The sequence below is a fragment of the Capsicum annuum genome, chromosome 8 (genome assembly GCF_002878395.1).
Source record: "Capsicum annuum cultivar UCD-10X-F1 chromosome 8, UCD10Xv1.1, whole genome shotgun sequence".
Classification (NCBI taxonomy): domain Eukaryota; kingdom Viridiplantae; phylum Streptophyta; class Magnoliopsida; order Solanales; family Solanaceae; genus Capsicum; species Capsicum annuum.
This window is the reverse complement of record NC_061118.1, coordinates 116,011,510-116,023,863: the sequence shown is the minus strand read 5'-3', so window position 1 is coordinate 116,023,863 and position 12,354 is coordinate 116,011,510. Positions and strand designations below refer to the sequence as shown.

Below are 12,354 nucleotides of genomic sequence, written 5' to 3'. Positions count from 1 at the left end.
CAACTTTAATATCCTCAAGAGGCTCGGCGGTGGATGGACTATAAGACTCAGGATCCTCACATGTCGACTTCCCCAAGTCGATATTTCTTTTTTTTTCTTTTACTTGGTGTGCCCTCTCCTCAAATTCTCAAAGGATAGATGGGGGTACCCAGGCGCACCCAAGTGTCTCTAGAGTATTCTTTAACCCCAAATCTCTTACTTAGCTCAGTAATCAAAAAGGGTAAGAAGAGATGTGTACCACCTTAGTTCTTGAAGAATTTCATATCAAAAACAACGAGCGGACCAACAATGGCATCTAGAATGCAAACAACTATCTAGGACTGGTGTCATGTAGGTGAAAGGGGAGACTCAGCTACATACTATGTTCAACCAAATTTGAGCCTCAAAAGTAAAGTCATTTATGTAGATGTTACGGTTGGTTTCCACCCACGAGACTCCTCTCTGGGACACAATCTTTCCACTATCCAGCTTTCCAACTCATATGTTTTTTCTTCGATCATGCCCATTTTTGCATTTGGGAGCCTGTACATATCATTAATTTGCTCCTCACCAAAGTTTACTATTTTCCCTCGGATCTTGATATTCAAGTTGGATGGATTCGAGAAAGACACTACGCTAAGGTTGGCTTAGAATTATCGAACCCATTGCTCATTTTCCTTACACGGATCTAGGGCAAAACACCACCACCCTGTTGCCTCAAGCCTGGCATGAAATGCCAAATGCTTATCCAACATATAATCCAAATAAATTCCTCTCTCCTAGAGCAACTTTGTCCTCAAAATATCACCATAGAAGTCAGTATGGCACTCGAACGCCATAAATTGGATGTGGTCGTATTTGTCCATGAGATTATCCTGACAAACAATAGACAACACAACACATCTATCAATGATATTTTAATGCACAAACTATGATATAGTGTCCATGAAAAATCATTGGATAGTTTCTTGGTGGTGTTTGGACAAAAATTTAAAGTGTAGAATTTTTGTATGGGGCAGAAAATCACACTTGATTGTCTCAATCATGGGCCATGGATCCACGATCGTGTTGACATAATCGCAATCCCGATGAACATGATAACAGTATCTGAGACCTATTTCAAACATATTTCCCATTTTCAAAACTTTCAAATATGCCCTAAGCATGTTCTATAATAGGAATTCACATTAAGACCGCCGAATGAAACTACTATGTACTCGATTATGCATTTAAAATCTAAGAGCCATTAGTGAAGAATTAGTTGGGCAATATCTCAAGTACTTGGGCTGCACTCTTCATTTTTCTTAATTTAACTCATATTTTTGGGTACTCAATACTTCCCCACTTATGTTCAAAACATGTTCTAGCAGCGAAACACCACACAAGCACAATTGACTAATATTTAAGCATAAAAATCATAATTGCGAGCCTTCTCTACAACATGCATCTTATGGCTTATTTTTAATAATCAATGTATAGATTCAACACACCTACTAGATAATTAATGCAAGAAAGATGCAAGAATGCTATTGGAGTGCTTATAAAGTTGGGCAGAAATAGGTCAAATTAGAGAGATAGGTTAAAAAGAGAGTGTGAAGGAAATGGAGAGTTAGATGGTCATATAGCTAAGGCAGCCACAATCCCGGTCAGGGGTTCATGATTACGGACATATGGTTGACCGCGATCACAGCCTAGGGCTTGTAATCACGGTAACTGAGGGCATTTTTGCATCCCTATATTCACATGTTCAGCTCATTTCACATTTGGGCAGATTTTCCCTTATTCAGTTCATAGTGTTAAAATTCCACTCTTTTCTCTTTTTAAAATTATCCAATGCACTCAATAGTGCCACAAAGGCATGGGTTATTGAATTTCCAAAGATAAAATCTACATTACAAAAATAGAAATAAAGGATACAAGCCATTTTCATGGCATTTGTGGGTTACCTCCCACATAGCGACTTATTTAACATCTTGACATGACGTATTCCTTTGTTATGATGTAGGGTCCTCAAGTGCCCCCTCATTCACCTACTCGACTTCAACATTAATCACTAATACCACTTGAAATTCCACGGGGTTGTCTCTTTGTTTTGCATACCTAAAGGAGACCTCATCTTCATGCACTCTAAACCTCATCTTACCCAATTCCAAGTAAACAATGGATTTTCCAGTGGCTAAGAAAGTTTAACCAAGAATGATGGGTCCCTTTTGGTCCATTTCGCAATATAGATCCATGAAGTTCATCGGAAGTATGAACTTGTCCACTTTAACTAAAAAATCATAAAAAATCCCGACCGGTCTCTTGATAGACCAATCCACCATTAACAATCTCAGAGATGTTAGAGTTAAAGTATCCAATCTAAGCTTTTTATAGATTAAAAAAGGAAAGAGGTTTATACTCGCACCGAGATCACATAGAGCTTTCACAAAAATATGCATTCCTATGGTGAAAGGGATGGTAAAAGCTCTAGGGTCTTCCTTTTTTTCCACAATTTTGCTACTTATGATACCACTACAACCATGGGTGACTTCAATTGTTCCACATTCGATGAGCTTCTTCTTTGACATCAACTTTTTCATAAGCTTAGCATATCCTAAGATTTATTGAATTGCTTCAAGCACTAGGATATTGATAGAGAGGTTGCTAAGCTCGGCCATTAATTTCTTGAGTTTATCACCCTCCTCTTTTCTTTGAAGCTTTTCAGGAAATGAAAGAGGGACTTTTATTGTAGGCATCACATCACTTTGTATTTTCTCATTTTCCATCACCTCTTTATCAATTTCCACCGGTTTCTTTTCATAATCTTCTTTTTGCAATTTTGGTGGCACTTTTTTTGACGTAGCCTTAGGTATATTTTCTCTCAATTCTTCTTTTAAGTGATCACCAAGGGTTTTCCCACTCCTAGTGACTATTGCTAATACTTGAGCTTCATTTTTTGGGTTCACAATACTGTTACTCGGAAGACCACCCTTTGGCCTAACATTCAATTGGGTGGAAATTTGCCCGATTAGAATTGCCAATAGATTAATGGAGATGAAGTGTGACACCACGATTTGATTAAGTTTCAAAAAATTACTTTTCATTTCATGGACCATTTGTTCGTTCCTTCCACTCTCATCAAAATCCTTGCCAAAACATCTTCAGCTTTGTATCTGTCGGGGTCGACGGTGTTACCATCTTTGTTGTTTCCCTAGTCATGAGGGGTATATATCAGTCATAATCATGATCTCTATCCCTCTAATCACAATCACATTCATGATTTATCCAACCTTGATTCCTACCTTTCCTTTTATAGGCGGGGCGGGAACCCCCCAAGTAAGTTTCCAAGTACCGAATCTCTTCATTTATATTTTTATCCTCCTCTACATCTTTATAGGATTTTAATGCCATGGCATTCGCTACTTTCACGGGTGCGCCCATCACATGTTTTGCCAAAATCTCTAGTTGTGTCATCGTCTTAGCTATATTCTCTTCTCTTTCTTCATCCCATTTCATTTGTTCCTTGTCAACCAAGGATATAGCGGTAGAACTCTTAGGAAACTCGGCATCTCGAGTATACCATCCTCAGTTTTGCATGGTAACATCCTCACGCAAATTCATTGCCACATGATAATGCAACTTCACAAGAGAGCCCCCCCTCCACCACAGTGCCCACCACGATTTTGTTGAGTGGATCAAAAGCATGATAGAAAATTTGAAGAAGCATCTTCTCCGAGACCTCATGGTTTAGACATTGCTCTAGTTTTCAATTGAATCTTTCCCACACTTCATGCATAGGATCTCAATTCAATTGCCTAAAATTATGATCTCATCCCTTAATTGGAGTATTTTTTACGATGGGAAATACTGGTCAAGGAAAGTCATGGTGATTTCATCCCATGAAGTGATAGACCCGACCGAAAGAGATTGAAGGCTTAATACCGCCTCTCCTATCAGAGAAAACGAAAAGAGATGAAGCCAAATGGACTCTGGGGTTATGTGTGTAATATCAAAGGGTACACACACCTATACAAAATTCTTTAAATAATGGTTGGGGTCCTCATAAGCCTTCCTCCAAAAGTCCCTTCATTTACAATATGTGCAACATGATGCTCGTGACATGAAAGACACCATTCTCATGAGTAAGTAGGATATAGATGGCACTGGAATGACCAACTTCATTGAGTTTCCCCTCATCATCAAGAGGGCCATCGAAAGACCCGGCTTGACTAGTATTGTCACTCATAGCTCCATTTGTGCTACGGAGATCGCCTAGAAGGAAACAAATACAACAAGAATAATAAATATACTCCACTACGGGTGTGACCTAAGTAAGAATCAATAGCGTAAAAGTAAAAAACTAAATTTCACTCCTCGTCAATGTCACCATTTTGATAACGCTCACCCGTACCACATAGAGTAGTATAGGACGGTCGTTATCAATAGCTCAACTCTCATTGAGGTTGAATCCATAAGGATTGAAAAATAGAATTATAGTCTTATGGATCTTAACACTTACTAGGAAATAACCCGAAGTGTAAATAGAGGAAAAAGCATGATTTTAAATAAGGGGGTGTTTGGTTTTGAGATTGTGTGTCAGTAATAACTCAATTTTGCGAACTTCACAATAATTGTAATTTAACATCGATATAAAAAGAATCTTGGGATTATGTCTACCTAAGGGCAAATTAGGTATGGGTAAGTGTGGATTTGGTGCACATGCTAGTTGTTAACAGTATGGTAGGCTAGGTCTAGGGTCCTTGAGGCTAGCTTGTCAATAAAACCTCAAGAATTTCACGTATTGAACCTTTCAAATACCTAATAAGTGTGTTAATTATATTCACCTAGTACCTCAATTGGGTATTCCTCTTTCTAGGAAGATACCCAAGATATAGTCAACTTTATACTCACTCTTATATCTAAGATAGTTAGAATTAGTAAACTAAATCCATTAATTATCTTTTGTTGCCTTGGTTATCACATCCATTTTTCAATGATGATGTGGGTTCCAAAAGCTTATCCAAACCCTCTTTCAAGGATGGTTTGAACTTTCAAGAGTTTGTGGTTTTCACCCACAAACCCATTATAGGTATTTAGGGCTTTCACCCACAAATCCCAACCAATTTAGTCAAAAAAATTGTAGAAGCCATTATCAACTAACTAGCATATGCACAAATACATCACACCCATAACTAATTTTACCTTATTTCAGCATAATTCCTAGACTAAAAGATTTAGCTACTCATTAACACAAAAAACAAATATATACCAAAAGGATTGTTGAATGCATTCATTCTTTACAAATACAAAAATCCAAATTTCCAAATCAAATTTACAATTCTTTCCCAATTTAGGGTTTCAATTTCAAATTCAAAGTGTTTCCAGTATCTAGAATACCTAAAGAACAAAGGGTTTTAGCCTATATAAAGATTTGGATTCGTCTAGGTGAAATGAAAAATCTGCCCTAGGCAAAATTCTCGCTTAGCCACGATCACAGAAGATTATCCGCGATTGCGGCTACTATGATAAGGACTTTGCATTTGTGGACTTTTAACCTTCTTGACTGTCTGTGATTGTAGACCCCAGACAACGATCGTGGTAATTGAGTCATGTGACTGCTCCAGGTCTTTTAGCTGCATTTTTTCCCCTTCTTTGGTCCATTTTTGCTCAAATCCACATATTTTATTCTCCTAGCTTGTATGCCTGCAAAATGTGAAAATTAGTGCATTTAATAACCACTTTGTCTCACTTATCTCTTCAAATCATAGTAGTGTGCATAATTATTGAGTGCAAATGAGTGGTAAAATTACCACTCATCATAGAGCCATAGAGGCGCTTCTGATTTATGAAAGGAATTATTGCAATGGTCCACTTTGTACAAAAAAATAAATCAGTAAATCAGGATTGTAGATATTTTTTGTGCAAGCCTTATAGATAATTAAGGAAATCCATTTCACTTAAATCTAGTAGTGGACTTGATAGATCGTTGTGAGCAAAAATTCGTAAAAAGCAGAAATAGGAGCACAAATGAACTACTTTAATTTCAAAAAGACAATTTAATGAGCAATGATGAGGGAAAATATACTTACAACTCCACGACACTTGTGAGATTGTTGAGGTTTGATGGGATGCTATAATTTAAGGCATTTCTATCGAGATGACTCTATATGATAGGTTGTATTAGTACTAGAAAAAGATAAAGAATACAAGCACATAAACCAAAATAAAAAGGTGAAGTAGCATGAAAGGTAGGATAAATAAGACGATCGATTCTATTCACAGATCTTTAATTATTTGAACAAGTCCTAGTGTAAATTGAATTCTCCTGCTAAGTTGATTCACATCAAATAGTCTGCCATTCATAAGTTCATAAAGTGAGAACTGGAGGGCCGAAGAAATAATGTGAATCCCTCTTTTGTTTCTTGACTTACACATGTATTAGCGCCATGTAAGAACTAAAAAGAATGTCTGGAATGGAGTTTGAAAGTTTGTTTTTGTTAAAGTGATTGCGATAATGACATAATGTCAAAGTCATACCTTAAGAGTTATACATCCTAACTTAAGAAAACAATACAAATAGATTAAGTTTACTCACAAGTGTTTTTCTTTTGTCACAAGGTCCAATCCTAGACTTGTGGAGGTTAAAATAAGAATTGGTCCTAACTGATTATCTTCTAGATTAAGCTAGTAGAGTTTTGATAGATTGACAAGAGTTGGTGCGACCTTACCGGTAAAGTTATTTGAGTTAAGTCCTCTGTCATAGAAATTGACATGAATCTAAAAAAATTAATGATATACACCATCAACAAACATGAATTAATATGATTGAGAAGTTCTTACAAGAATGTTAACAAGTTTTCCTAATTCCCTTGGTATACTGCCACTGAAGCTACAACCAGTAAGGATTTTGAAATGTAAAATAGATACATTTACATATATGTAAGTTATGTATGTCTAAAAAAAAAATTTGACTGAATCATGATACAAGTTAGTAAGAAGAAAGAAGATTAAATAATCATTCTATGATGAAAATATAATATCCTTTTCACTTTTGTGTACATAACAGGCTACAAGACCATCAAGGTCTTATAGTCTTACAATATGTTAGCTTTTGCAGATCTCTTATCCTCAGAGAAAGCGAATATGTAAGTTTAGGAACTGAAATGAACAAATTATGGTGACAAATAAAAGCTTAGTCTATTATTCAGAAGTTTATTTATCTTAAAACCAACTCACAAGGAAATTAGTTCTATGATCCCTCTAATATCACCACTTAATTTTTCTCTCAGTCCCATCGTTTATAATCCCTAATGAAACAATAGACACAATCAATGCTTAACAAGTTCTATGCCAGTAGAAATGACAAGCTTACACAAACTTGGAACCTTGAACTTGTCCATGAACCACATATACATTACAGTTACAATAACAATATATACAATATGATCCCACAATTGAGGTATAAGGAGGTACTTTCCAACTCAAAAACAAAATCCCACCAAGGGAAAAAAATAAACTTTACTTGAATCCCAAAATATAGAGAATATAGTCTGGGGAATAAGTTCACAAATGTATTACATCAACTCTTTTATTATACCCTGAATATAGAGAAGGTTTATAGTCTAAGTAGAGATCATGAGAAAAGAAAAAATTGCGTTCGACGGTTCCTCTTCTCAACTGAACAACTTGTGACTATTATTTTCTATCGCTATTTTGAATTTAATGAAGTATTTGAGCATCTAAATTTATCAAACGACCCTCCACAGAGAAAATGGGCCGCCCAAATTCAAATTGCCAAAAATACACCTAAACTATAGCATTTTATTGTCAATTTACATAGAAAAACTATCACTCCCTCTTTGTATTAAAATACTCCTCGATATTGAGTTAACCTAATGCCATGTTGTCCTCAAAATGGTTTAGTAGATTAATTGAACCATAGATAATTAAAATAAGAAAAAGTAACAACTTAAGTGTGTCTTTTACCATTGACTCAATCCAAATACATACTATAGAAGAATAATGTGCAAGGCATAATAAGGGGTCCTCATTACTCAGATTAACCTCTATTAGCTATTAAGATTGAGGAACATCATGATCCAAGGCCTATACTATTTAAATTTGTCAATAATGTTTCCAAACATCATGGGGATTATAAGACAAGTGTGGACACAACAAAGGCATGAAACTAGAATGAAAGTTCAATAGAAAAATTAAAGGGTACAAATCATCATATTAAGGACTTAAACGTTAGAGAATTTTCCAAAGTACATAAGAACCACTATATAGAGCAGAACTACAAGATGTGTAACAAAAAATAAGAGAATGTACTAACAGTAGCACTCTTTATGAAGTGAGAAGGAAATCAAGAAAAAATTGAGAAATAGTCCTTTTTTGAGGAAAACATCTTACTATAGAAATCAAGAGTTAAATAAATTAGCAGATGCAGACGTTACAGGAAATTTCATTGATCCCTTAGGAAACTTGGGACCGTGAAATATACCCTAATGGAATAGTAACTACTAAAATCCCTATTGAGCAATTACCATATGCGGAGGGTGATGAAACATCCAGTATGAAGTTAGAGAACAGTGGGACTATAGCTTTATTAGCTAGTATGTCAAATGGCGTTAGCCGGTACATCAAATGGAATTGCGGAAAGTACATCTTCAAGCACATGCTACTAACCTATATCCTTACACAAGGAAAAAATGAATAGCATATTTCCTTATAAATTAGAGAGTTTACCTTTTAGATAACTAAATTTAAGCTTGCCACCAACTTATAATTGACAAGAATCAACAAGAAAGTTGTAATGATTTCCGTGACGATAACTGAAACAAATGGGAAGAGTGTATGAGTTATGACTTTCATATAATGTGTTCATTGACTCTACATCAGTAAATTCAAAAATTCCTTGCAAGCAGCCAATAGACAAATGCCCACAAAGCTGAGCATCACAATCACCACATCATATTACAAAAATAAGAATAAAAATTCAAAATAAGAATTACCAATGCTGTAAGAATATATATGGATGGGGAGATTATAAATTCTAGATAATGCTTGAATTTTCATGTTGTTTCCAACCTACATCCCATTAATAAAAAAATATCTTAGATTATTCTAACAACAAATTAAAAAATAAAGAAACATACGCATAGATAGATAATAAATACGAAAAACATTATCCAACATGCAACAGATAATAGATAGATAGATATTTTTAGTCCGTGTGAGTTCTTTAATCTTACCTTTTAGTATAAAGTAAAAGTATTCTAAGAAAAATCAAGCTGCAGAAAAAAACTTTAAATGATATGAAACCAAACCCTTGAGCACATATATTAAACTACTTCTTTCTCCCTCGGGGTAAAAAAAATAAGACACTATTTTAACGACCAAACACAAAACTGCCCCAACCTCAAAGAAGGTAGAAACCTGAAGATGATAGGCAATACAACGCACAAAATAATCATATACATTATAAAAAGAGGAAAATAATTAACAAAGAACTTTTTTAACATAAAAACTTAAGCAGTTTGAAGAAACTCAACAAAAAACTAGGGAAAACTGATTCAGATAGCTTAACCAAAACATTCATCACAAGAAATTCCTTCACCATTTGTGCATTCATTCATGTTGGACTCTACCCAGTTTTTAAGTACGTTGAAAGTTTTTCTTATGGCCATCATCTATGAATAATATCACCCTAAGAAATACTCTCTAGTCCAAATAACATTTTCTTTAGTTATGTGTAACAAGCACTTCAATGCTGCTTCTTATTGTTAAAACAGAAGAAATAATACAATTCAGAAAGATAATTACGGAATAAGCAAATGACGTACCTTGTGTCTACTTTTTATCTTTAAGTAGGATGTGAATCCTTTGGTTATAAACAGAGAGAAGTGGTCCCTTTCACGCATAACTTACAATAAAAGATATTGAATAAATAAATACATAGTAAAAAAGTTATTAGGCTGCACAGATACACCATTTATTACGTAACTGATCAACCAACTCATACATGTTAAATTATAGTTGAGTGATCAAACATGATAAAAAGTCATAATGTTCTTTTATTTTTTCCATTAATAATTCTTCTTCAACGGAATATAAGGATATGAGATTATGCATCAAGAATGATATAGCATTCCATTTCTAGATAAACACAAGCATAGCACAGTACAAGCAAAAAAAATCATTTATACAATTTAAATAAGGCATAAGCAAGATTTTATGTGAGAGGAGGCAGGCTTTTCTTCAATGCCCTTAAAACTAGATGTTATGAGCTTAAATAACTTGAGATGTGTTGATCTCCAAACACAAACTCATAATGTATATGTTTTTGTATAATTAGGAAGAGTATGAAGGGCTTCGGTGATCCTACTGATTTTTTTTGGATAAATTTCAACTATTTTGACACAATTATTAATTTTCTATCAAGAAAATAGACGACGCAATTGAAATGAGAAAGATTACGGAAAAACTCCACAACTGCTATGTTACTACGATAAATAATAGCCAGGTAAAAGTATAGATAAGCTCAATACTTCTTGTAGACTGAACGATCCTTATAGCTACTATGATTCATACCTAGTGATCCATGAGAAATATAGTATATTGATTTATATATTTAAAAAACAAACATGACTAATCTTTTGATTCTGCTCAAGGTTCACCTATGGATCAAAGATCTAATAACAACTGAGATAATTTTTTGTTAAAAGTGACAAAGTAAATGTGTCCTTGAAAAATTAAATTGAAAAAACTTCATAAAATATATAATCAGCCGAGAGTAGTACAAGATTTTACTGCACTATATGGGCATAATTATTCACATTTGTAAACAAATTTTTTGAAGGCCAAACACCCTACCTGAGACAGATGATGAATGTCAAAATATCTTGAAATAAACCCTAATACCTAGTGTTTTTCCCATGGGTTCTACAACTGATGTGAAAAAGACAGTTGTCAAAGCGACCAACAGAGAAGCCCCAAAAGCCATACAAATTTGAGCTCTATTTTTCTTTGGCGTGTTCAAAAATCAATTCAATAGTAATACTATTACATATGAGAACTCACAGAATGTCAGGAATAATGTATATAGATCTTCTAATTATGATTTCTCTGACAATGCAAAAATGGAATAGATGAGGAAAAATAACTAAGATTTTAATTTCGCAATGAGCTAATCATGAAACCTGAGATTTTAAGGAAAACTAAAGAATTTAAAGATGAAGATGCTCATCATCTATCTAAGGTTGCACAATAACAAGAGCTCATCCTGGATAATATTTATGGAGGTGACAAATCTTTTGCCTTTCTAAATTGAAGGGGTGAAAAATATTTAGAGAGGTGAAATTTTTGCTAAAATTAATAGGTAGGGACTATAAAATTTGGATTAAATTTTTATGAAAATACTAAGCCACACTTATAAAGTGTTGCTTTTGTAACTATAAATATACCACAATTAAAAAGCATAACAAATTAGGCAATTAAGCGTTGTTAATTCTTTTATGTTTTGGCAACACTTACAAAGTGTAATCTATATTATCTAAGGATACGTTTTCAGGCGTTATCTAATTTTTTTTAGCCAAAAACTTTTGATAAAGGTCACACTTTAATAGTGTGCCATTAGATACATTTAGCAACACCTTTTAAATATGGTCTAGAATTAGTATGACCTTAGGTCAAATTTGTTGTAGTGATCACTCTTTAGCCCGCCATACCTTCATATAATTAATATTAACTCCATAAATGGCTTTTATTTCTTCAATGATATCATCTGGTGTATGTATTCTCTTATGATTAACTAATTTTGCGGTATAAAATCACTTACAAAAGCTGTTATAACCAACAAATTTTGTAGAATACTATCGCTGACTTAGTCCAAAAGTTAGGATCCTAAAATTTCTCCTAATAAACATACAAGTAGAAATTCACTATAATACAAGTATATTTATAACATGGATAACATTTTCTTGAAAAATATTTTTTCTCCCTAGTGAACACACCTATAGTATATTTTATTTCATTATTATAATGTTCGGTGACATTCCTTAGCAAAACTGAACTTGTTTTTTATTTTAAATTTTTAAGTTAGAATTAAAATTGTAGTGTACAAGAGATAAATATCAATATGTTAATATTTTTTAGATTAAGTGGGTCAAAATGGATGGGTCAAGACTCAACCCAATTTTTAATTCATTTGAGCGCAACCCATTTAAACCCAAAATAAATTTGGGTCGATCATGACACAACCAAATTTCTAATTCAACCCGTTGTAATATTTCCAATTTCAACTCAACCCACTCATTTGACACCCCTAGAATTACCTTTTTTCAAATGATATAGTAATTTGGGGCTCTGTAATTCCGTAAAGTTGTAACGCCC

General features: G+C 34.0%; 1 long non-coding RNA gene across 1 annotated transcript; it reads right to left on the bottom strand.

The window, feature by feature from the left end:
* Positions 1-5,281: 5,281 nt before the first annotated feature.
* On the bottom strand, positions 5,282-10,625 carry LOC107879619. The gene is made up of 3 exons (XR_001677017.2): positions 8,976-10,625; positions 8,710-8,795; positions 5,282-5,664 (listed from the first exon to the last, which is right to left on the bottom strand). It is a non-coding gene; the product is annotated as an uncharacterized LOC107879619 (long non-coding RNA).
* Positions 10,626-12,354: the final 1,729 nt, after the last annotated feature.